Source organism: Equus przewalskii, chromosome 15, assembly GCF_037783145.1.
Source record: "Equus przewalskii isolate Varuska chromosome 15, EquPr2, whole genome shotgun sequence".
Taxonomy (NCBI): domain Eukaryota; kingdom Metazoa; phylum Chordata; class Mammalia; order Perissodactyla; family Equidae; genus Equus; species Equus przewalskii.
Window position 1 is genome coordinate 2,424,228 of NC_091845.1, and position 24,878 is coordinate 2,449,105.

Here is a 24,878-nt window from a genome sequence, read left to right on the forward strand (position 1 = left end):
GGGCTCAACCCACATGGCCTCGTGCTCTCTGGTCCCACTGGCTTATGGCTGGAAAGCCAGTGTGGGGCCTGGGGTCAACGTCTGGTCTAAGCCAGGGTCAAGGTCTGAGTCTGAGTTCTGGTACCACTGTTCCCACCTGAGGGTGACCTGGATACATCACGTGGCTTGTCCGTGAAGTGGGGATACCAGTGCTGATCTGACAGTGGTTTGAAGGAAGGGCATTGGTTAGAGAGATGGCCAAGGGCTGGCACACTGCCCCGGTAGCCAGTAGGGTTACCCAGAATGTGAGCTGCCACCTCCTTCTGAGACCAGCAGGCTCCGAGCCTCTACTCGGTCTGAGTTGGGACTTGTCCATGGCAGAGTCAAGGGCCCGCGTTTGCTGCGGGAAAGAGAGCCCTTGGATTTCTCTAGTTCTGCCTGCCCTTTGTCACGCCCGTTTCCCTAAGGTCCTCCTGTGCATCAGGCACGATGCCGTGGTCGTGGGAGGGGACAGACGTGAACACGCTCAGTAAGTATAGACAGTGTGCTGTACAGAAGAATAAAGCAGGGAGAGGGCCAAGACTTCCTGAGCTGACAGGGCAGTCGGGCAAGACCTCTCTGAGGAGGCGGCAGTTGGGGCAAGGCCTGGCTGGAGGGAAGGAGTGAGCGCACAGATCCCCGGGGAAGGGCGTTCTGTGGCGAGAAGCACCCAGAGCAGAGGCCTTGAGGTGAGGACGAGCTTGGTGTGCATTTGAGGAGTGGTGCAAGCGGGGTGGGGTGTTGCGCTCCAGCGGGACTGTGCTGTAGCACCTGGTGGCAGGGTAGGCCTGAGGGGTGTTTCCTGTTAGCCAGTTTCTGTAACGCACCATGAGCTGCTATCCTTGATCACCCGCAGTGTGTGATGACGGTTTTCAAACCTGCTGCAGAGTTGAAGGTTTTGGGTGAGCTCCTGTTGCCCAGCCCTGACCTCATCAGCGTGTGGCTATGCTCTGCACGCAGCCGGGCTCTGAGCTCTATGCTGTGAGGCTACAACGCCTTGGGGAGGCTTGGATCAGGTCAGCAACGTGATCTTGGTCTGTAGCTTCTTGAATAAAATCTCCAGGTAGGGTTGCGCCCCGGCCCCAGCTAGGGAGCGGGAACCCCAGCTCCCTGGCAACTCACCAGGGGAAGTCAGCACCCTCCACTCTCCTGAGAGCCTATCCAAGGGCCTGGCCTCTTGATCCTTCCTAAAGCCTAGAGGGCCATGTGGCCTTTGGCCTCTCGTGAGTGAGGGCAGTGGTCGCCAACAGCCTGCTTCCCAGAGGCGCTGGCTCCATTCTGTTTGACTCTGCCCTGAGGCCTCCGTCAGGGTGGGGCTGAACCCGTCACAGAGGGAGAGACTCCCTGGGGCAGGCAAAGTGACCCAACCACCCCAGCCATGATGCTGGGCTTCAAGCTCCTGTGCTGTCCTCCGCTGCTCCTCAGCTGTTCCTGGTCATCACCTCAGCCAAACTGGGCCCACAGTACCCTGCTCTGGGCTCCAGGGAGCACATGCAGGGCATGGGCTGGGCCGGCCAGTGTCCAGACCTCGGTCCTCAGGGCCCTGGGCCTGCATCCGTGGGAGCTCTCTGGGAAGGAGGGGCGGAGGGCACTGGGAGGGTGAGTGGAGCTGCCTGGAGGGAGGCGCCGCACCGAGAGCCCTCCTGCCTTCCCCGGGCTGTTGTGGCCCCCCGGTCCAGCCGGAGGCCAGGAGGGTACCCTCAGGCTCCTTCTGGTGGGGTGCTGGGATCCTGCTCGCTTTTCCCTCAGCTCCCCTCCCCTGGCCCAGGGCAGACTCAGAGCTGGGTGTTCCCAGAACAGGCCCGCGCCAAGAGGAGGCTTGTGTGGGGGCTCTGGGTGCTGGGGTGGGAGTGCAGGGAGGGAAGACGTGGGGATGCTGCTTCAGTCAGTGAGTTCACATTCCTTTGTTAGGTCAGAGCTGCCTTTTTAATAGGTCTGCTTCCTGTTTGTGGCTTTTAAGCTTTTTATTAAATATAACTGGTCAGATTCCTTCATCTCACCCACCCCCACTCCCCACCCCCATCTCCTGCTTGTCTTTTCCTGCCGATTCCTCCCGTAAAGAATTACTTTTAACCTTTTTGAAGTGCCTTAATTGTGAGAGAATGTTCGGTAAACCCGAGACATCCAGTGCCAGGCGGAGGAGGAGCGCGCGCTGCTGGCTGCAAGTTGGAGCTGCCTGGGTGAAGAAGCCCAGGGTTTTGGAGCTGCACAACTTAAGGCTGCTGGAGCAGGAGCAGCTCGGGGGGGCCTGCCCAGGCCCCGCATCATGGACAGGGCTGGGTTCAAGTGTCACTTATGGTCCTCACTGCCAACTCTGCAGGATGACCTGGCGGAAAGACAGACTGAAGAGTCCTTTGGGTGTCTTCCTGCCTGCCCCTGCCCCCAGGCCCAGGTGCTCTCTTGGGCCTTTCACCTCGGGTGGCAAGGCCAGGTGCCGACAGCACAAGCAGGTGTTGAAGAGGTCAGGTGGCAGGTGATAGGGAGCGGTGGGGACTGTGGTGACCCCGAGAACTGCTACTCGAGTCAAGCTGACTTTTGCTCTATGGGAAGCTAGGCTCAGGAATTGAATTTCATCTGATTTAATTTTTATGTAAAATTTCCTGATTGAAAACTAAAACTGTCTGAACTAAACAAAACGTGCCTGTGGGCTGGGTTTTGCCCATAGTGATTAAAACTCCTACTTGAATTTCAGGAAGGACACTTGCTTCCCAGATTCACAGGTTGAAGCTGAACCGTGATATGGAAGCAGTGTTTCCTAGAGCCATAGATGCTGGCCTCTGAGACAAGGGTCCTGACACTAGGCTCATTGCTTCCGCAGGAGTTACTCTTGGCCGTCAGAGGGGCTGGAGGGATGGCCCTATCCTGACACCCAAGTTGCCTTCCCAGAAAGTCTTGGGAAGGCCTCAGGGTTGAAAAGCCCCCATTTACAAAACCGCTCCCTTCAGAAAGGTCATCTCTGTCTGAAGGCCTGGGAGGCTGGGAAGCCATTGTGAGATGGGTTAAGAACCCATGGGGTGGCACTACTGGCAGAGAGAACAGCTGGAGGACTTTGCCAGCAGCGCTGAGGTTCCTGCAGCAGACAGACCTCCCTGCTGCCCGCGTCAGAGCGCCACTGTGCTTGCCAAGGGCTGCCTCGGTGCCCGGGGCTTTGTCACGCAGCTGGGTCTCCTCATCTCCATCTCAAGGCCTCCAGAGCAGAGGGGCTGAGCACCTCACCCTTGGTCGGTCTGGGTGTGCAGCCCCTGCCTGCCCCTGTTGGCTCCTGGAGAGCAGTCAGGGCTTCAGAGAGCTCGGCACCGTGGGGCCTGCATGTGGTTGGAGCTGCTCCCTTGCTGGCAGGCTTGTGAAGCCAGTTGGCTCCCACTGCTCACCCTGGCGAGCACTGCCCTGCTGCTCCTACCCTCCATCCGTATCAGTGTCCCAGGCATTGGCTCCCACTCTGAGAGGCAGCCTAGGTGACAGACTGGGACAATGGCTCCCACCAGCCCCACACATCCCACTTTGCAGGGCAAGCCAGTTCCTCGATGACTTCCAACCAGAGGAGAGTCAAATGAGAGGATGAATGGACTTGTCTCTCACGACAGCTACAAGTCACTTCTTATTGACTCTAGGAGAGAAAGCAAATGTCTGCACGCGATTTTTATCTTCTGAAACAATCTTCATAACCCTAAAATTACCCGGTAGGTTGTTATGTGCACCTTGATAGGACATGGCAAGCTTTTTGAGTGGTAGATGGTAGGTGGTAGTGGTAGGTGGCCCATCCCCAACAAGGTGTTTCTGGACCTGCCAATTTGGGTAGGACTTTCTGTCGTCTGCTTTAGCAGTGTGGGTGGGGATGGCCCCCAGCGCACATGAAGCTTATAGTCTTGTCACTGGAAAACTCTAGGCCCCAAGTACCGCTGCTGTGATTTGCATCACTGGCCCTCATCAGGTGACCACACAGCTCGCAGCAAATAAAACTGACCACGTCCCAGAGCCTCGAGCAGACACTCGCCTTGGACAAGCCAGAGCAGCAGTGACTGAGAGCCGCAGCCACTGGTGGCCACAGGGAGGGCCTTGGCATATCCGTGGGCCCTGCCCCGCTTGCCGAGAGTCCAGCACTCCACTTATTTGCCAGAAACTTGATCTTCTTGTGGGACAGCCAGATTCTGCATCAAACCCTGAGACTCTCCTTCTCAGGTGCTGCTAATTTTCATTTAGGATCATCAAATTTTGGTGATCTTTAATAAGTGTTTAATTATTACTAATCACAACTTAATGGACTCTAGGAAGATGAGAAAAGAAAAAAAAATCTGTACAATTGTACTTCCAGTGAGAATCCAGAAGGAACTTCTGTTTACTGCTCCTCAGGAGGAGCCAGCACTCGGGAGCCTGACAGCACTTGGAGGAAGCCCTAGGAAGCCCCCAGAAAGGTTGACTATTATGTGTACCCAGGCACTCAGTCTCCCCGTTTCACAGATGAGGAGACCAAGGCCTGGAGGATGCGCGTGCAGCCTGCCCAGTGTTACACAGTAGTAGGAATCAGAGCTGAGATTTGAACCAGAGTACCTCACTCCAGACCACCCTGCCCGAGACTCCCTGAGCCTTGGTTCCTCACGTGCAGGGCGGGTAGTGAGGTTCGAAAGCACAGCTCTGTCTCTCAGGCTGTGTGGGAGAAGGGAACTGTTGTGGTCATTCTCCTTGGCGGGCCCTTGAGCAGAGGGCCTGTGAGATCATGCAGGTGGCATGGGAAGGCTGGCGTGTGGCCCCTGCGAGACTGGCTGGACGTCAGGAGAGCTATCTCCTGCTCATCTCCCAAGGGTGTTCTGAGGAGAGTCCCTAGGCCATCCTGGCTTCAGCTTATGCCCCTGAGCCTACCCCGAGTGGTTCATCGCTTCGGCGTACCATCCCAGTCACGGTTTGCCAAGCCAAAGGGGATGGCTTTCCATGGAGTGGGAAATGTTTCTTGCACAAATGAATAAATGAAGGAGTTGAGCGGAACAGATTGGACTGGGATGAACAAATGGTGAAGCCAGGCCTGTGGGAGCCGAGGTGCCTGGTGCTTGGTGTGCTGTGAGCCTCCCTGGTCTGCTCCAGTGCCTGCCGGCCCCAGCATCACAGGACTCCCTCAGCATGGCCGCCTCCTGCTGACGTAGCTTTGAGGGCTCGAGTTCTTTCAAGAGAACTTTAAAGGAGAGGGCACCCGTCCGTCCAGCTCTGCAAACTCCAGTGGAGGCTCAAGGATGGGAATGCCAAGAGCATTCCGACAGAGTCCTGCCCCAAGGCACTGCCCTGTGGGATAGATGAAGGCACAGATAAGCAGTTCACGGCAGCATGGCAGGTCTCCATGGGGCGCATGGCCAGGAACGAGTCGGGAGAGTGGCCATCCTAAGGCAGTCAGGGCAGACTACCCAGAAGAGTTGCTGTCCAGGCAGGGATTGGGAGGGAAGGGGAGAAGGAGGTGTGTGGAGAGAGCTGGAATCAGACGTGTGATGTTCTCTAGAACCCGGTGGCCAGTCCAGCCCAACCAGGGTCAGGGAAAGGAAGAGATGTGGGAAAGGCACTGGCATGGGGGTGCAGGCCCCTGGCTGCCTGCTGGGAGCCCCAGTCTCTGCACCTGTAACACGGATTTGGGAATTTTCACCTTGCCTTCTCCCAGGGTCTGGTTCCTCTTGCTGCCCCTCCATTCTTCAAGCCCCAGCCAGACCCCCTCTTCTGCAGAAGTGTGCCTGACTCCCCGGCCACCGCCCAGCACTCTACTCTGGCCCAGCGGCACTGCTGAGAGCACTTGTGCAGGAGAAGGCAGGGCTGGGAAGGCAGGGGGCATCTTCATTTTATCCGATGCAGCCCTATTCCACCAGTGAGGAAACTGAGGCCCCTGGCTCACAGCTGCACAACTGGGAAGAGCCCAGAGCTCTTCAATCTCCTCTCCAGTCCTCAGGGAGACCAGCAGTGGCCACCAGGAGCAAGGGGCACAGAGGCCTTCCCAGCTGGCTCTTCTCTCAGAGCCCTTCCAGCCCTCTTTCCCAGGACTCAGGTTCAGGAAGCCCACCCAGAGCCCATGTGCTGAGCAGTGGGCACACAGAATCACCTTTGTGTCCCAGGACTTCGAGGGTGGCCCAGTGCCTCTGTTCATTGTGCATCGGCTGTGTATTGGGCCCCTCGGGCCACGCCCTGTCCTGGTCCTAGAGTGGTGTCAGAGCCTGGGCTGGGGGTGAGAGGTCCCGAACCTCCCGGTTGTTTGTGGAATGAGAGTCCTGGGGCACCCCATCTTAGCCCAAGCATTCAGTGGGACAGCACCACCCCTGCTGCGTCACCCACTTTCAGTGCCTAGTGTTGGTTTAGGAGGGTGGGTGGGCCAGGCCGGGACTGCAGGGCCACCAGCCCAGTTCCTTGGAGTGTCGCCTGGCACCGCACAGGGCAAGGCCTCCAGAGTGAGGCAGCCCATGCTCCTCACTCTGCCCGTAGCCCCTTCTGACCCAGGCAGGTTGTTCCCCTCTCAGAGCTTCAGCCCCTTTGTGCTAACAAGGGACGAATAAATCTGATTTCCAGGGAGGGAGTGCAGATCAGATCACATAATCCCTGCCCGCAGTACCTGACCTGTGATAAGGGCTCCGTAAACGGTGGCTGGGGCTGTATGTTGTTTTCCTACCTGGGGTAGCACTTGTCCAGTGAGGGCCCTACCCCCATGGCAGAGCAGTGGGAAGTTACGGCAGCCAAAGCCCCCAGTTCGTTTATGCCAGGCTGCTCCGAGGGAGGTTAACCAGCCACAAGCAAGCAGAGATTGTCTCTGCCACCAGGATTCCTCCCATTTATTGACCCTGGAAGGCACTTTGCATTTGGTCAAAAGCAAGGATTATTCATTTCCCACCTGATTGAAAACAGAGCCAAATCGTGAACTTATCCCTCAGGTGCCCCACTTGGCCTGAGCAGGTGATTAGTGAGTGGCTCTCCTGGGCAGCCAGGGAGGGAATGCACCTCTCTGCTTCCCCAGCAGGCAGATTGGGACGGGGCTTCCTGCCCAGTTTCATGAAGTGGCAGATTTCTCAGGGCTAAGTCCCTACAGCTCTAGGTGCTAGAAATACAGGCTGTTTTGTGTGGGCCGGGCCTGCCGGAGTTGGGGACACACTCCTGCAGTGTTTCTTGGGGACCAGCTTCCCCTGGGTCACTTGAGGCCCCCACAGGCAAGTGACTCCAGGGCTGGACACATGGATTCTAAGAGACAGCCAGGGTTGTTGTCTGAAGCCATATGGATCAGTGACCGGAGAGAGTGGGGTCAGCCTAGGGGCCCTGCAGCAGGGACAGCAGCCACCCTGGGAGGTGGCAGACAGGGCCCAAGGTGGAGATAATGACAGTGGCACAGACAACGGCTCTTCTGGAGGCTTCACCATGTGCCAGACAGCATGCCCTCATGTTGGCGGACCACTCGATCCACCCAGCAGCCCAGGGAGGCTGGGCCTGGCGTGCTCACATTTTGCAGAGGAGGAACCCAAACCAGCCCTGGTGCCAGGCAGCTTGCCTGAGAGCGCACGGCAGGAGGAGGAGGACTGGCTGAGCCATGCGATGGCCAGGGCCTGCGCTTGACCACCACTTACCCTGTTTTCCAAGGTCAGGGGCAGGCAGGAGGTCGTGCACTCGCCCAGCATGCGCGCTCAGCCCTCCTCTGGCTGCCTTTCTTGCACAGTGCTGGTTCTGGGTGTGCAGAATTGTGGAAGATGCAGCCCCCGCTGCGGAGTTCACAGCCCAGCGTTCCTCTCTTCAGCAGTAAGTTCATCTCTGCAGCAAGGAGCAGCGGGAAGGGCCATGAGCAGGGGCTGCAGAGGGCCCCTTGGGCCAGCCCTGGCTCATGGAGTCAAGCCTGCAGCATTTGAGTCCCTCTTATGTGTCATCCCTGTGCTAGGTTCTAGGGAGACCACAGTGAGCAAAAGCCCGTGTGGCCCCCACTCCCATGGGTTTGTGTGCGGTTGGTGTGATGTCTGCTGGTGCTGCCAGGCTGGCGGCCTAGACAACGACATTGTCTTCTCTGCTCTGGAGGCTGGGGAGACCAAGGTGTCAGCGGGGTTGGTTTCTCTTGAGGCTTCTCTCCTTGGCTTGTAGACGCCATCTTCTCCCTCTGTCCTCACATGGTCTTCCCTCTGTGTGTGTCTCCTAATCTCCTATTGCATAAGGACACCAGTCGGATTGGGGCTCACCCTAATGACCTCGTTTCACCTTGATCACCTCTTTAAAGGCCCTATCTCCAAATCCAGTCACAGCCAAGGGCCACTGGCGGTTAGGGCTCCAACATGTGAGCTGGGACACAGTGCCGCCCATAGCAGAGGGAAGACAGACGGTGTGCAGACCATCTCCCAAGCGTCTATCTTTGGCAAACCGCATCAAACTGTGCAGGGAAGACGAGTGGTGCCATGAGAGGGTATGGCAGGACCCTCACCACGTCTGGCGTCAGGAAGCCTTCGCGAGACAGTGGCCTTGCACCAGGCCCTGGAGGAGTAGGAGGAGTCCTTTGGGCTGAGTAGAGGGAGTGTCCCAGGCAGAGGAGGGGCCTGAGTGGAGCTCAGAGGCAGGAAAGATTGGCATCTTCGGGGATTGCTGGACCCAAGGAACCAGCGGGTGATGGCCATGGCGGCAGGCTGGCAGGGGTTGCCACATGGGGTCTGGTGAGCTATGGGAGGATGTTCGCCTCTATCCTAGGTGCAGAGAGGAGCTGTTGGAGGGCCTGTAGCTGGATGCAATGTCAGGTTTCCATTGTAGAAGCTCACCTGATGCTATGCATGAAATGGTCATCCTCCCGCCAACCCCCACCTCATGGACAAGGCTCAAAGAGCTGTGCCCCACACCACCCCGCTTCCAGCCCGCCCTCCTGCTCCTCCCACGGCCCAGGCTGCGCTCACAGACGTACGTTAGCATAGTCGACAGTGAACCAGCTGTAATCCTCTGGTGATGCTGCAACGTGCCTCCAAGAGGGGCTCGCAAAGTGCCATGGGGCTGTGAGGGACTGCCCCCAAAGGGTGTGAGCAGTCTGAGGAGAGTGGAGGGAGATGGCATCAGAGACACAGGTAGGAGCCATGGTAGGAGTTTGGGTCTGTGGGAGGAGACCGGTCTTAAGTAAAAGACTGACTTGATTCAATTTGCTTTTTTTTTTTTTTTTTTTTGCTGAGGAAGGTTTGCCCTGAGCCAACATCAGCTGCCAATCTTCTTCTTTTTGTATGTGAGCCACTGCCACAGCATGACCACTGACAGGCGAGTGGTGTAGGTACACGCCCAGGAACTGAAACTGGGCCACCAAAGTGGAGCATGCCAAACTTAACAGTTGGGCTACTAGGACTGGCCCTCAATTTACATTTTTAAATAATCCCTCTAGTGACACCCAGGAGAACGGTTTGAGGAATGCCAGAGGAGAAGCAGGGAGGCAGAAGGCAGCTGCAGTACCCAAGTGACTGTGAGGTCTGTAACATGCTTGAGCATTCCAGGAAGGCTTCCCGGGAGAGGCTGCGGGAGAGGCTGCGTTTGAACAGATTCTTGACCTCATCAGTGGACTTCCCCAGGCCAAGCACAGGGAAGGGAGGAGGCTGTGCTCAGAGGCCTGAGTGCGGGCACATTTGGGAAGTGCAGCAAGGAGCAGCAGGAAGGCCACAAGCAGGGGCCACAGAGGTCCTGGCGGGCTGGCCCTGGCTCATGGAGTCAAGCTTGCAGGTGCAGCGTTTAGTCAGAACCAGCATGGTCCCCAGGTTCCTTGCTGTGGGGGGGAGGGAATGGCTTGGAGGGGGTACAGCTGGAGGCCAGAGTCCAGTGAGAAGTGTGGCTGCAGCCTGGGGCAGGAGGGTGAGGGCAGAGGTGGCCGGGAGCAAGATTGCCAGGTGAGCCCGTGCTCAGCTTTCCCAGGCAGGAGCCCCAGCTCTCGGTGCCCCAAGTTGGGTGTCGCTGCTCTGTTCTAACTGTGTCCCTAAGGATGTGCACAGGTCTGCACACAGCAGAAAGGGAGCTCTCAATCAGTGCTGCTCGGGCATTCCTGCTGGCCCTGAGTGTCAGCACAGGTGTGCACCCAGCTCCCCAACGCGGATTCTTACACCCACAGGATAGAGCCTGTCCTGTTTCCTCAGGCCTAGCTCAGAGGTGCCACAGACTGCAGCCCCACTGGACCAATTCTAGGCCATGGATCCAGGACTTAGGACCAGGTGCTTGCTTATGTCCCTGTCACGTGTTACAGGCAGGGAGACTGAGCCTTGGAAACGAGGCCAAAGACAAGCTTAGCACCACAGCTGGAGCCATGCCTGTCATCTGCCTGGCCACATCAGGCACCCGACGAAGCCAGCGTTGCAAGAAGACCCCCTTGTCCTGGCACCTCACCCTATCAGAAATGCATGGCAGCCCTGCACCGGCTGCTCCTCTAGGGGCTGCCTTGATGGGAGCTGGTCGGCAGCTCTGGCGAGCCCGGGAAGCAGATGGGAGTTAGGGCTGGGCCTCCGGCTGCCTGCAGTTGTGTACCTGATGCTTCCTCCTTCCACCACCAGCTGGGAGAGCTGGGCCTCCAGACTTCCCATGGGGCAAGTTTCATGCCACTTAAAATGCTCGCATGTGGCCCTGCCACCCCAGCCTAGGCCCTGGTCCCCTCTCCAACTGCAGCAGGTCACGATGGATAATGCAGGAGGTACAGCCCACATAAACAAGAATCAATACAGTTTTCTGTGTTTTGTTTTTAAGAAAGAAGAGTTTAAGAAACAGCAACGGTCCATGTGGTGGATGGTGACCCTGGAGATAGTAGCTCAGCTGAGGACTCCGCAGGCCGGGGCCACTTCCCAGAGCGCTCCCACCGTTCCACATCCATTCTGGAGGGCATCTGGGGCAGCTCTCTGCCTCAGAGCCTCCGTTTCCATCTGGTGAAATGGGGTAACAGTCCAGTGTCCAGGGGCCGTGAGGATTAGGCCAGGGTATGAAAATGCACGGGGTTGCCTGCTGTGTGCTGGCACCCAGGCCTCGAAGCACAGACCTCTCCAGGTGGGGGCTTTGGGGCTGAGGCTGCCACATCCCAGTGGGCAGCCACCTGTCAGCTCCACACGGGAGTTACTGGGCTGCAGCACAACCATGATGCGATCAGATCTTCCAGGTTTTCAGGAAAGACTAGGAATCTGGGTTTTTACATGAAATCTCCCAGTTCTCAAATCTGGGCCACTGCATCTGGCCTCGGTTAGTACCGGGTCCTTACTGTGCCTCCTCCTCCGCCCGCTGCAGCCCTCACCCCCTTTCCCTGAAGGGTACACTGAGGCTCTCAGGAGCCAGATGACTGGCCCAGCAGTCCCAGGAGCCCCTAGATGGAAGGGGGAATTCCTCGTGGACACCGTTCAGCTGAGAGGCTTATGGAAACCTAGCAAAGAGAAAAAGTGAACGCTTGTCTTGGTGCCAAAGGAAGGGCCACAAGGAGTCCTGAGGTTGTGGGTGTTGTCATGGTTCCATCAGTAGGCCTGTGGACAGTGGCTGTTAGGCTGTGTGTTCCCTGTGGGGTTTCAAATGAAACTGGTTTTCTTTTCCGTTAAAATGTGTTCTCCCCACCCAGCTACCCAGTTGCAACTGTAGACTTTGGAGCAGATTCTCGGGCAACCTCAATAACCTGTCCTTGGGACTTCATCCGAGTTCTAGCTGGCTGCCTCGAGAGTGGCACCTGCCAGGACCAGATGGGCTTTTGCTCACAGGCTCTGGCAGGGCTGGGGCTTCTGCCTGCTCTGGGCAGCTGGAAGCAGGGTACCTTCAAGGAACAAGAGCTTTGGAGTCGGCCAGACCTGAGTTGGAATCCTGGCCAGAATTTTTCTGAGCCTCGGTTTCCTCATCTGTAAGATGGGTTGTTTTGAGGTTTTCTCCACCCAACTTTTTGAATAACTTCAAACATACAGAAAAGTTGAAACAATAGTTTACTAACCACTCCTGTCCCCTTGCATTTAGCCACTGTTAATGTTTTGTTACATTTTCTTTCTGTGCCTGTGCTGAACCAGGTGAGTGCTAGTGTGAAGCTGCCGTTAGGCTGCACACTCAGCATGCCCCTTGAGAACAAGGGCGTTCCTCTGTGTAACTACAATATGGTTGTCGCTTGAGAATTTTGACATCCATACGATATTATCTAAGATACAGTCCATTTTCGGGTTCCCCAGTTATTTCAATAATGTCTTTTAAACTTTTTTCCCGAGGATTCAGTGAAGGATTGCACCCTGCATTGGTTGTCATGACTCCTAGTTTCAAGACACTGAGTTTTGAAGAGTCTAGGTCGGCTGTTGCCCAGATGTGCTCTTTGGATCTGTCTGGTGTTTCTTCATGACGAGGTTCAGGCTGTGCATCTTTGGAAGGAATCCCACAGGAGTGGTCGCACGTCCTTCTTAGTGCACCACATCAGGACGCGTTCCACGTCAGTTTGATCATCGTGGGTGGTGTAGGTTTGGTTGCTGGTTAAGGTGGTTGGTATGGGGTTCAATGAGGAGATGAAGACAGCCCGTGGCCCAGAGATAACTGGTGTGCAGCAGGTGCAGGGCCCCACAGTTCAGCCCCCATGCCCGACACGAGATGCCTCTGTGGCCTGAATGGACGAGGGGCACTGAGAGGTCCCTTTGGAAGTCAAGGATGAAGCCCTGCTCTGACAGCAGTGGGGCCTGATCTGGGGCTGTCGTGCCCCTTCCCCACAGCACCGTGGAGCTAAGCCAGGGCCTGGGGATGGAGGAGCTGCTACTTCCAAAGCCTGTGGAGTCCTCTCTCCCTCCCTTTGTCTGTCTGCTGAACCACATGCATATGTCTGTCTCTCCCATTTGCTCCAGCTGTGGCCCTCTCCTGTGACTAGCATCAGACCTGAACAGCGAGAACTAGATTCCTGCCCCTCCCGAGGGGGGCACCAGTCTGGCAGAGATGACTACAGAAAGTAACAAGCCCTGGAGTAGGGACCCTCGGCCGTGGGGACAGGGAAGGTGCAGTGACTGCACCCTTCCAGAGTGGAACGGAGGTTTCACAGCTACAGTGAAGCTTCATCTGGCCTTGAACGTGAGGGGGTTTTCCCAGGTAGAGAAAGGGAGGAAAGGCATTCAAGATGTAGGGAGCAGAGTATGCTAATGCACACAGCCTAGAAAGAGTGTGGCATATGCGTTGCTTATCGTAACGTGTAGGGCATTTCTCTCAAACTTTTGTATGTTACTAAGTTATTTAGTTTGGTGTGTTTAAAATGGTGATTTTAAAACTGTATTTTAAAGCAATGGAATTTTTTTTTCCCGAAGTCTTACGTGGAGTCAACCATAGTTGAGGCCCTGCGGATCCAACCGCGCTCACCTTCTATTCCAGGCCTGAGGCCCTGAACCCCGTACTTGGCATCTGGCCTTCGTCAGGTCAAGCTTCCTCAGCCTCCAGCACTGCTGATGTTTGGGGCTAGGTCATTCCTTGTGGTGAGGCACCCTGGCCTCTGCTTACTGGGTGCCAGTAGCAGCCCCCTCTCCTATTGTGACAACAAAAACTTCCCTAGATGTTTCCAAATGTCCCCTGGAAGGCAAAATTGCTCCCCCCAGTTGAGAACCACTCTTCCGAGTCCATGGTGGAAACCGCAGTGGGTATGCATAGAGGGACGTAGTCAGAAAGCTCTCCCTGGCAGCTGGTTGGAGGCGGCGAGGCTGAAAGCCTCGAGGCTGGGGCAGTCGGTGTGTGGCAAGCAGGGCAGGGGCAGGGTGGGTGGGTTGCGATGACTCAGTACCTGTTGGGTGCAGAATAAGGAGGGATGAGGAGGGGGACATCAGAATAGACTCCACCTCAGGCCTCCTCTGGGTGCCCTGTGGCCAGCAGAACAGGCCCCCAGGGATGCCTCAGGTCACAGCCCACTCAGCCTGAGGGCCTGCACTGCCTACTGGCGTGGGGTGGTGGGGCAGCGCTGTGCCTGCTTCATTCCTGAGGCCTCGTCTTCTGGCACGTTCTCTGGGCATGGGGTCAGGGAGGCCCTTGCTATCTGGACCCAGCAGCCGTGAGGGGAAGGAGCAGCTTTTTTCAGCCTGACGTGTGCTGGGAACACGCACCTTTACCTGGATTCTTACAGATTGGGTGAAACTTCTTTGGGAAATATTTCTCTTTGTTTAGGAATCTCTAAAACTTTCCAATTTTTTAAGAGTCTGTAGTTTTAGGGAACGTTTGTATTTTTCTGTGTGGATTTACACTGCCTAAATAAGGTCATCGGAGTAAACTGATGATTCGTCGTGACGTTTCAGGCAGTAGTTAGTTGAATTGTTGTGACTGGCTAAGTACTGTCTCTCCAGAAAGCCTTGATGTAGCGAACAACCAGCAGTCTTGAATACCTGGAAGACATGCCTAGAAGTCAGACGCTGGCCCCACGGACCACCACGGAGCAGTCTTGGCTCTGGCAGCTCTGCCCACCTTGTGTCTTAATTCCCGGGGGCCCTGGACTGCCACAGCAGCTGTCATGCACCCCAGAGCCTCAAGGCTTCAAAGATGTGTGCCGTAACAAGAACCCGTCTGTGCATCATTTCCCAGATTTTCAATTCACCACATTAACAGAAACATTATCATGTATTCAGAGAGCCTTGGTAGTTACAGTTATTAACAAGGGGCTTTGGTTGGCCAAGGGAAATCCCTTCCCAGCCAAATGCTGGAGCGCAGAAGAGCCTGAGAGTGGAGGGCAAGGTATAGCACGGACCTTTGCAGCCTCTGCTGCTGGCCGTTACTCAGCCCTCGTGTGCCAGACTGTCCTCGGCGCTTTACATAGTTATTTAGTTCTTGCAACAGCCCTGGGAGCTGGGAACTATTAGTAGGTTAAATCACTCACCCCAGGGCTTACACTTGGAGGACCCTCTGACTTTGGGGGCCACACTGCACAGCAGCCCTCCTGGAAGAGACTGCAGTTAGGACAAAAGGGAGCCAGCTCAGCATGCACTTACACAAGGTATCCACATGGACACCTAGAATTGTACCTGGTGAGGTCAGTACTCACTCAGGTTTCTGCTGCTGCCATAGCTGCTGCTCCCTCAAGCCCCTGAGCTTTCCCTGGGCTCCTTCCTGTCAGCAGCTGTGCCTGAGAAGGGGGTGGGGGACGCGATGACAGTAACAATAACACTGGTCACTGCACCAGTAGGAGCCCTTATAGGTGGGATATAGAGCCATCCCAAGGCTATTTCATAACCCGCGTCTCACTGGGCCTCTGCCGTACAAGTGTCCCAGTGAAGCCCTTGCACAGGTGGCACAGCTGCGCAGTGGAGGAGGAGCTGGGGTCTGGACCCCACTTTGTCTGACTGCAAAGCCCCAGCCTTGACGCTGAAAGAGGACTGAGAGGCAGTTGAGGGTAGAATTCCGTGAGTTGTGGAGCCAGGCAGGCCAGGGTAGGGAGAGAACCTGGCGCCGAATGTGTGGGCTCTGGGCTCAGCTTGCTCTCGCCCTCCCACTCCTTGCCACTGGGCCACAGAGGCAGCTGAGTTTAGAATGGCACTTGGTGAGCTGCAGGTGGCCATTGGTTTGCTCAGGCAGCTCCTGTCCCCAGGGAGCCACCTGGGTCAGAGTGTGTCACCGCTGCCAGCTAGTGAGTCAGGGACCAATGGCTCGTAGCTGGGGCTCCTGTGGCCTGGTGTTTGTTTATTTGGGGCTCAGAGCTTGGGGTTGCCCTCTGCACATCTCCAGGGAGCTCTCCTGGCAGGGCCATCTGTCTACTGGCTGTCCATCTAGACTCCCATCCTTGAGGTGGGTCACTTCTGGATCCAAATGTCATATATTTGTCTTAAACCACTCTTACTCATTATTAAGTCACATGGTTACATTAGAGATAAAGCTTAAAAATCTGGGAGAAAAGGTCACCTATAGCTCCTCAACCCAGTGAACATGTGGTTACATCTCCTTTTAGGACTTTTTCGCGGCTTGCTTGATGGGGATGGGAAGAGCTCAGGGGCAGGAGTGAGAGTTTAAATCCACCTCCTTTGTTACCACTTGTGATATCTGGGGCACCCCCTGTCTCTCTGGGCTTCTGTCTTGTCTGTCGAAGGATAGGGGCAGTGCCCACGTTTCCCAAGGTCTTTGGGAAAACAGCTGGAAGCCGTGTGTGAAGTGCCTGGTCTAGAGTTTGCACAAAGATGACATCCAATCAGTGACAACATTGTCATTTGCATGTCTTTAAGATGTGGTGTGACACTGTGCACCCAGCTCTTACCCTCTGCTCTCTGCCTCTGACAGTTCACCCTCTTGTCCATCTGCTCCACCTAGCCTGAGCTCAGGGCTCGACATGAATTCTAGAAGTTCACTTTTGACGTGACCCTGCCTCTGGGGCGGTCAAATAAATGCCCTGAACCTCAGTTTTCCTGTATAAAAAAAGGGAAGGGGAAACATTCCCCGCCTTCAGGGTTGAGGTGGCTAAGTGAGAAAATGTGTATAAAGTGCCTGGATGCTTGTAAATGCTTCATAAACCTGAGTTTCTTTCCCTTCCTCTGCCGACGGTCATTTGGGGAATCAAGCATAGGATAACATCTGACACTGAGCATTTGTGTTTCCCTCGGGCTTGATGAATGCACTAACTCTCAAATGACTCTTCCAGCACCTGGCTGTTTGGTAAGCATTTACTGCTTGTGGCTTCCGTAACCCCTGCTTCCTTGCCTACAGTCCCCCTCACCGTGGGCACAAGCCTGCTTGTCACGGCAGCGTGCCAGACACTAGCACTCAGGAAGCTGCCGTGACTGTCCCCTCTTGTCTGGAGCAGAGTCCAGAAGTGTTAGCATGGCATTGAGCTCCTCCCACTCCTCCCACTGGCCTTCCCTGCCACTCCTGCCCTCTGACCCTCTCTGCTGCATGCCACCCTCCAGCTCCACATCGGCCCACAGTGACTATCCTTTGTTCTGCTGCTTGTGCTGGATCCTCTGGGCCTAGCTTAGATGCCACGTTCACCCCCGCCCACCCACTGTTGTGCCATGTCCACCTCTCCACTCATTAACAGAGAGCTGTCAATCCCAGCTCCATCCAAACCCCCACCCCCACCCCCACCCAACCTGCCCTGCTATGCTGAGGGCAGCCCTGTCTTTGTCATCTTTGGCCCACACGTGCTAGTTGGCCTTTCTTGAGTGATTCAGTGTGCCCCTGTGATGCTCCAGACGGTGACCCTACACTAAGCTGGGTAGGACTGAGAAATGAACTAGTTGAAATCTCTACTGAGGGCTGGCCCCGTGGCCGAGTGGTTAGGTTCGCGCGCTCCGCTGCAGGCGGCCCAGTGTTTCGTCGGTTCGAGTCCTGGGCGCGGACATGGCACTGCTCGTCAGACCACGCTGAGGCAGCGACCCACATGCCACAACTAGAGGAACCCACAACGAAGAATACACAACTATGTACCGGGGGGCTTTGGGGAGAAAAAGGAAAAAATAAAATCTTTAAAAAATAAATAAATAAATAAATAAATAAAGAAATAAATAAAAAAAAGAAATCTCTACTGAACCTTAGCTCAGTTCGCCCATGTGGTGGAACAAGTCCAGGAGTGGGGCTCCAGCACTTTGGTGGGGTTACTGGGAGAGAGACTCTCTTTCTCCACTAGCCTTGCAGCTGGGAAGCCCACCCATGGGAGAGTGTGGCTGGGGCAGCCACCCAGAGGAGGGCTGAGCCTGGAGGACTTGTTCAATGCCCCACTCCTATCCCCAAAGCAGCATCATGCCTGGGGGCATGCGCAGGCCAGCCTGAGTCATGGCTCCTCCTGGCACCGAGGGTGGACCCTGCTTCAACCTCTGATCCCCAAGGAAAACCAGGGGCTGTTGCAAGAAGTAGCAGAAGACAGGTGTTCGTTGCAAGCAGGTGTGCCCAGTGATTGTGCTGGGCTGTCCTCACTGCTGGAGTGGCCTTCCCTTCACTCCTGACTTCGGTTCAGTCCCAGGATGGTGGGAGGTGCCCTCCTCAGGCCCCCTTAGCATGCTGGGCCAGCCTCTTTCCCTGTGCCCTCTGCACTGCTCTGGCCTCTTGCCTGTCTCCCTGGGCGCCCTCCCCAAAGGTGAGCCTCTCTAGGCTGAGGGCCCCCGCTGAGTCTCCCTGTGTCTCCAGGCCCACACAGGAAGCCATGAGTAAGCTCTGCTCTGCCGGACGCTCGCATGGTGGGCTTTGAAGGACCCATTGTCTGTTCAGCTGTTGCAAACCTTCCCTTTCCCCAGTCACAGTGACCAGCCTGACTGCAAGGATAGTGTTGTTCATTCTCATCAGCCCTGGCACACTGACATGTGAGGTAGAAAAGCAAGAAGGATGTCAGAATTTGCCGCTGGCCTAACCAGGTCTCCGAAGTCTCAGCAGAGTGGGCAGTATTCATCATTCTTTGGAAACAGGAAAGAATTTCCCATCAGAGCCTATGGCAGGCTAGGTTATCATTGTGCCTCCAAGGGTTTGGTAGGTCCCCCACCCTGCAGGCTAACAGCTGTTCATCGTTGCTTGCGGAAGGAAGGCCTCTGGCCCCAGAATGCCCCACTGGCCTCTTCTGTCCCGCAGGGGCACACCCTCCCACAAGGGCTTGAGGCTGACCCCAGGCATCTGTTTCCAAATGAGATGTTTTAAGTGGTTTGAAAAAAATTATAAAACTGTCTTTTATAAGCTAAAAGTAATAGTAATCTCGTTCAATGAAATTTGCATATTAAAGAAAAAAGAAGTAAAAAAAGTCTCCCATAGTCCTATCATTAATATTTTCACTTGAAGTTTAGGTTTTTTTTTTCTTTTCACTGGGAAAGATTCTCCCTGAGCTAACATCTGTTGCCAATCTTTCTCCTTTTTTTTTCTCCCCAAAGTCCCAGTATGTGGTTGTGTATCCTAGTTGTAAGTCCTTCTGGTTCTTCTATGTGAGCCACCACCACAGCATGGCTACTGACAGAAAAGTGGTGTGGTTCCACGCCCAGGAACCGAACCCAGGCCCCCAAAGCAGAGCACGCTGGACTTTAACCACTAGGCCATCAGGGCTGGCTCAAGACTTGTTTTTATGTAATCGAGATGGTAGTTGAGATGATATGGTGTATATGATTTTGTGTTCTGATTCTTATCAATTAATATCATTATGCAAACTTTTTTCTTCTTCCTTTTTCTGTTTTACTCCTAGTCTACAGGGGAGATTGAGTGGTGCAGTGTTAAGAGCTTGGGCTCTGGCCTCAGGCAGAGCTTAGTCCAAATGGCAGCACCATTACTCACTCTCTAACGTTGGGTAAGCAACTGGCCCTCTCCAAGCCTTAGTTTCCTCATCTGTAAAATGGGGGTAGTGCATACACCCTACATGGGGGTGCTCTGAGATCTAAATGTACAGTACAGTGAAAAAGCACATACAGTGCTTGCAACACACACAGCGTCAACGGTCCCCGACACACAGCAGGCACACAGTAACCTTAGTGTCACGTCATTCCTGTGACTGTGCAGTGGCACTGTGACAGCTGGCACCCCCAAGGCCAGACCACTGTCACTTTGGCATCTGTTGTACATTCAGGTGTCTCCAACTTATCTCTACTGTAAGTAACATTTCTGGGAACATCTTTCTGTATAAATATAAATACAGAAACATTTATAGATTAAATATATTTAATTTATATATAATTTAGATATATAACATTTAAATATATAAATTAAGTATAAATATGTAATATATGTATAAATTAAATATAATATTATGGACTTAAGATGGATTCTCAAAAGTTGGATCCTTCTGATTTTTAAAAAGAAAATACAGTATACACTTCAGAAGTTTTTGAAAGCTCCTGGCAAAGTGGTTTCCAAAAGTATGACATCATTTTATACTCCCGTCAGCTCTGTATGAAGGTGTCTGTTTTTCTGCTACCTTGCCAGCATGGGCTGCCTGCTGTGGTATTTATCCTTGCTAGTTTGATATGTGGAAAATGGCATCTCGATGTTTTTCGTTGCATTTCTTTGGTAATTAGCAAGGCCAGCCATTTTCCTGTATATAGTTTCTTTAAAGAGATTTAGAAGAAGATAAGTGGAGAAGAGGGTGCAGCTCACAGCCAGGCATGTTTACAAATGTCGGCCAGAATTCACACTTTGGGCTCCTGCCCTGGGGTCTGAGTAGCTCCTGGCTTCTGACCTTCCCATCCCCATGGTGTAAACTCTGTCTCCCCAAAGCCCTGTGCAGGTGAGGCGCTTCTGCCAAGACGGCCCTTCGTCTACTGCAGCATCCACACCTCTGGTCCAAAGGCGCCAAGACTGTCTCTCTTCCACCCAGTGCAAAGCCCTCGGTGCCGGCCCTGTGCTCAGTCCTGCACCCCGAGCACAGCCCCTGGGCCTGTCCTCGGCGCTCAGTCCCCGCGCAGGACAGCTGTGTCACGGGCAGGCAGCTCCAGCACTTGCTCTGGCCGGGGCTGTGGAGGACTTCTATCCAAGACGCTGCGGGCAGAGCTGAGGATTGGGGCCTTCTCAGAGCCTTAAAAGATGCCACCTTTGCTAGACTCAAGGCCAGCCTTTGAGTCTCTTGAAGTCAGGAAGTGTGTTGGATCTGTGCATCCCTGCGTCCCAAGGGCCAGGCACCATCTGAGGAAGGCAGGCAGGCTGGCACACCTGGCTAGCTGGGGGGGCACAGAGGAGGCAAGGGGGCTTGGTGTGAGACTGGGGAGGTGGGCTGGCCCAGGCTCACCTCCAGGCATTGGGGAGCCACTGAGGGTATTTGGGCAGAGGAGGCCTGGATCTGAGGTGTGTTTGAGGATAATGATGGTGCTGGTGGTCCAGAGAGGCTGGCAAACTGCCCATAGGAGCCCCTGAGAGTTCCCAGTGAGCACAGGAGGCTCAGGCAGCCCTCTCTCTGTCCTCTGGGCCCCAGGCTGACTGCTGGCCTAACTGCAGTGCTGTCCTGCATGACAGGCTGGCCAGCCAGGGAGACTCTGGAAAACAGCTTGGTTGAGAGAAAAGAGAGTTGAAGAGAGGTGAGGGGTGAAAGTTGAGGTTTCAGAAAATCCCTATAAAAATGAAAACAAACCATCCGTCTTTCTCACTGGCGTCGTACCCCGACAGTGGCCTTTGTGGGTCTTGCCCGATGTCTGTGGAGAAGGCGGCTCTGAAACCTAATCCAGCGGCCAGCTAGCTTCTGCCAACCCCCCACCCTGCAAGGCTGCCTGTGGCTTTCAGGAAGGGACGGTCCCTGACAAGGGCCACCCTCTCCTGGAAGCCATCCTGATGGAGGAGTACCTTTCACCGAGAGCAGAGAGCACTTCGGGGTGTCTTTTTTTCCCTAAACAAATGACCAACGTCCTTCCCCTTTGGCCATTGAAGCATTTCAAAGCAATTGTAAAAATTATATGATCCCCATCGAAGAACTGTTAGAACAATGTTTATACCCAATGTTTGAAACAAAGACAATAATATTATAAATAATTGTAGATGTTGAAGATAAGCAAGAAAAAATAACATCATTAAAAGAATTTTACAAGACGGACCGTTCACAAAGATGGATGGAGTAACACAATACGTTAAAAATATCTGCAATTAACATAAACACAGTGCAGTGGACAGAAACCATCTGCCAGCCGGCCTCGCCCTAGGCATGGTCCCATGTCATCCACATGGGGCAGTGCCAAGGGCTTCTCACTGTGCCCATAGTGAGAATGGGGCCCCGAGGGAGAGGCCGTCCTGGGGTATGTGTCCTAACAGCAAATGAAGACCTATGGCCTGGAACCCATTTGGAAGGCAGTCCATGAACAAAAGGGATACTGAGGACTGGGGAAGTATTTTCTTTGGGGTCACAGAGCTTCCTCCAAGAACTCTTCCCTGACTCCAGGTAAGCTCAGGCCCCATCAGCTGTTCCCACAGCAGCCACTGCTTCTCTCAGAGCGCTTGGACACTGCATTGCTTCCCCAGTTATCCTGTGACTAAGTCCCATGGCTTCTGGTGCTTCTCAGGCCAGTTGTATAGGGAGCAAGGGGAGTAACTGGGCTCGTGTTGTAGCAGGTACTGAAGGCCTGGCCTGACTGCAGTCAAGGTGTCAGTCACAGATGCTTCAGGTACCAGGTGCTTCAAGCCTCACATGTCAGCACAGCCATTCTCATGACAGCTGTCATTATCCCTGTGGACAGATGAAGAAGCTGAGGCCCGAGTGTGTAAGTGCTTAAGCTGGGATTTCCAGGCACAGTTGGTGACCTTGCACCTCTTTCTTCTTCTAGTCACTATTTGATTTTCTAAAAAAAAAAATAAAATTTGTTTTAAGCCCTGAAAAACTTAGGCCATACAGAACAGAATAGACAACCCTGAAACCAGCAAGATGAAACAGATGTGGACGTTCTGTTACATGCTTCCAGTTTCTCCCCCCGCCCTCCCTGGTGACATCAACTCCCCTGCCCTGGGGCGTGTGTGTCTTTGTGCTCTCCCTGTATAAGACGGCGTTGATGGTTATGTGTTTTAAGTTTTTACGTACTTGGTCTCGCACTGAACCAGATATTGTTGGAACACTTGCTGTTTTCACTTTAGAACCTGCTGTTCCAGGCAGCAGTTCCAGTTGACTCCTTTGACTGCTGTATGTTATCCCACGGTCTGAATGTACCACTTTGTGCACCTGTTACCTGTCTGCTGACGAGCAGGCCATGTCCACGTTTCCTCTCTGCAGGGTTGTGTCAGAGCATTTCTCTAGGTCGGCACTGGGAAGCATGGTGTCTGGTCCTGGAATGGATGCATCTGTAGGGGAACGAGGGGCCGTTAGGTGGTGGTGCCTGCTGGCATGCTGCCAGCCTCTCCTCTGCCCTCGTCCCACCAACTTGTGCCTTACCCCATTTACCATTTCTTGCTGATGGAAGGATGCAGTTATCAGGTTTTTGGAGCAGCTTTCTCCGGGAAGCTTGTGCTCAGCCTGGTTTCTTGGAGGCCCAGGATCAGCCGTAAATGTCAGGGCTCTGCAGGAATCCTTCCAGCCTCCCCAGTAGAGCGGAGCTGGTGGTTCTCATTGGCTCTTGCTGAGGGTGAAGGGAAACCTGGGCATTTAATCAGAAATTGGGCCCCTGGCTTGCTCTGTCCCGTTTCTGCTTGAGGCCACTTCTTATCGGTAACCTGCAGTTAGACAGCTGTGGGTTCGCATGGACCCTTCCTGAGCCCCGAGGTGTCATTACACAGATCTCTGTTACCTCCAGGAAGGGGAGGTGCGGAGATCTGGACACGCCTGTGAAGTGCCTGGTTTCTCGTTGGCCCTCCCTCCAGCTGAGTGCTCCCGTTATTGTGGTTAGAAAGGGAACAGCTGACGGCTGGAAACTGGCTTCTGGGGCCGGGCCTCGCCCCAGGCAGTGGATGAGTTCTCTGAGGCAAGGGTGGGCATTGGCCTGAGCAGTGTCAGGCTTGGCCTTTAGTAGCCAGCCCGGAAGCAGTGGGGACCTCAGAGGAGCTGCTATGCCACCGGGCCCTGGAAGCCAAGGCTGGCTCATTCCCACGTTGTCTGTGCACCTCCACTGTGCTGCACCCTTGGCTCAGGCCGAAGACTTGATGGCAAGAGAAATCTCTCCATCCCTGCCCTCCCGGAGCTCCACAAAAGGAGTAGGCAGACAGCCCCACAAGAGCACGCACTGACAGACAGATGCACAGGGGAAGAGGGTAGATCGGACAGCGAGAGGGCAGCTGCACGGCGCCTGGATGGAACTTAGAGGAAGTGGCGCTGCAGCAGAACCTAGCCCTGACTCAGAGTTCACTAGGGTGACAAAGAGGCCTCTGTGCAAAGGCCCTGAGGCAGGAAAGGCACTAAACAGAGGGCAAGAAGGTGCTGTGGCTGGGCCAGGGGCAGGGGTGAGCAATGGGAGACGCAATGGGAGAGGTCGGAAGGGCTAACTTGCACCTAGGCCTGGTGTGGACTTTGTCCACAACCGCAGAACGGGAGAAACCACTAGAGGCAGGCCTGAGTATGCATCTCTGTGAGGCCACTTCCTGGGTAACCTTAGGCAAGGCCTTCAAGTCTCAGTTTCTTTCTACAATAGGAGTCCTAACACCCACCTACCAGGTTGTTTTGAAGAGCAAAGCCCCTGGCAGTCTTCGACCTCCTGGTAACCCCCTGGGCTGAGAGGAGAGGAATCCATGGCCTCAAGTCAGAAAACCTTCTTCAAACTCCTGGGCTTGGAGGTGGCTCTCCTGGGAAAATGGGATGGCCTGCCCAGCTGGCCCACCGCCAACAGAGGACAACAGGAGAACCTGGTCCTCCTGTTGGGTCCTGGCTGCTGAGGGCAGATACTGTAACTGGAGCCAGGATGCACGGCAGAGGAGGAGGCAGCGTGCCCAGAGCTGAGATGCTGCAGTCTTGGCCGCCATGGACGCAGGTCCTCAGACTCGGACAGGCTGAGACAGTGCCCCCCGGAGGAGCTCGGTGGGCCGGCCGGCCGGCTGTGCAGGCGTCTGCGTGTGTCTGTGTGTGCCCGTGAGCGGGTGTGTCTGCCAGTGAGCATGTGTGTGTGCGCGTGTGTGTGTTTTCACAGGGGAGGTAAGTGAGAGGCCAGCTTCCTGATAGGGCAGTTGTAAAACATTCATAAAACTTTTATTGGACTTACCACCCTTCCAGATAAATATTTTTCGATTTTATGGGCCTGTTTTAGGGCCCTGAGCTTAATCATGGCTTTGTAGCTGCCTTTAAAAAAATTAAATATTGTTTTGGCAAAAGGAACCCCCTTCTCACCGCCCCCGCCAAAGGCAGCCTGCACTCTGAGCTCATGAATTCCTGCCACTCTCAACTCTTGCCCTTTCTCCCTCCATACGCTCACAGATGCACTAGGATGAACCTGAACAAAGAGAAAAGAAGAAATCACTCCTCCCCATCTCCCTCGTGTTTCCCCTCTGCCCACCCAGCCTTGTGCTGGAAGGACGTTTGATCCAGCTCAGAGTTGTCCACAAAAGGAAACTGGCAGTGGGGTCTGGATTGGGACACCACCTGCTGCCTCCCTGCGAGGGCAGGCTGCCTTAGCTGGTGAGGAGGG

The 24,878-nt window shown here is 54.7% G+C and overlaps 1 protein-coding gene across 2 annotated transcripts in view; it reads left to right on the forward strand.

The window, feature by feature from the left end:
- Nucleotides 1-24,878, forward strand: part of EEFSEC (eukaryotic elongation factor, selenocysteine-tRNA specific) — a 258,706-nt gene that overhangs the window by 206,859 nt on the left and 26,969 nt on the right. The gene's annotated exons all lie outside the window — the stretch shown is intronic.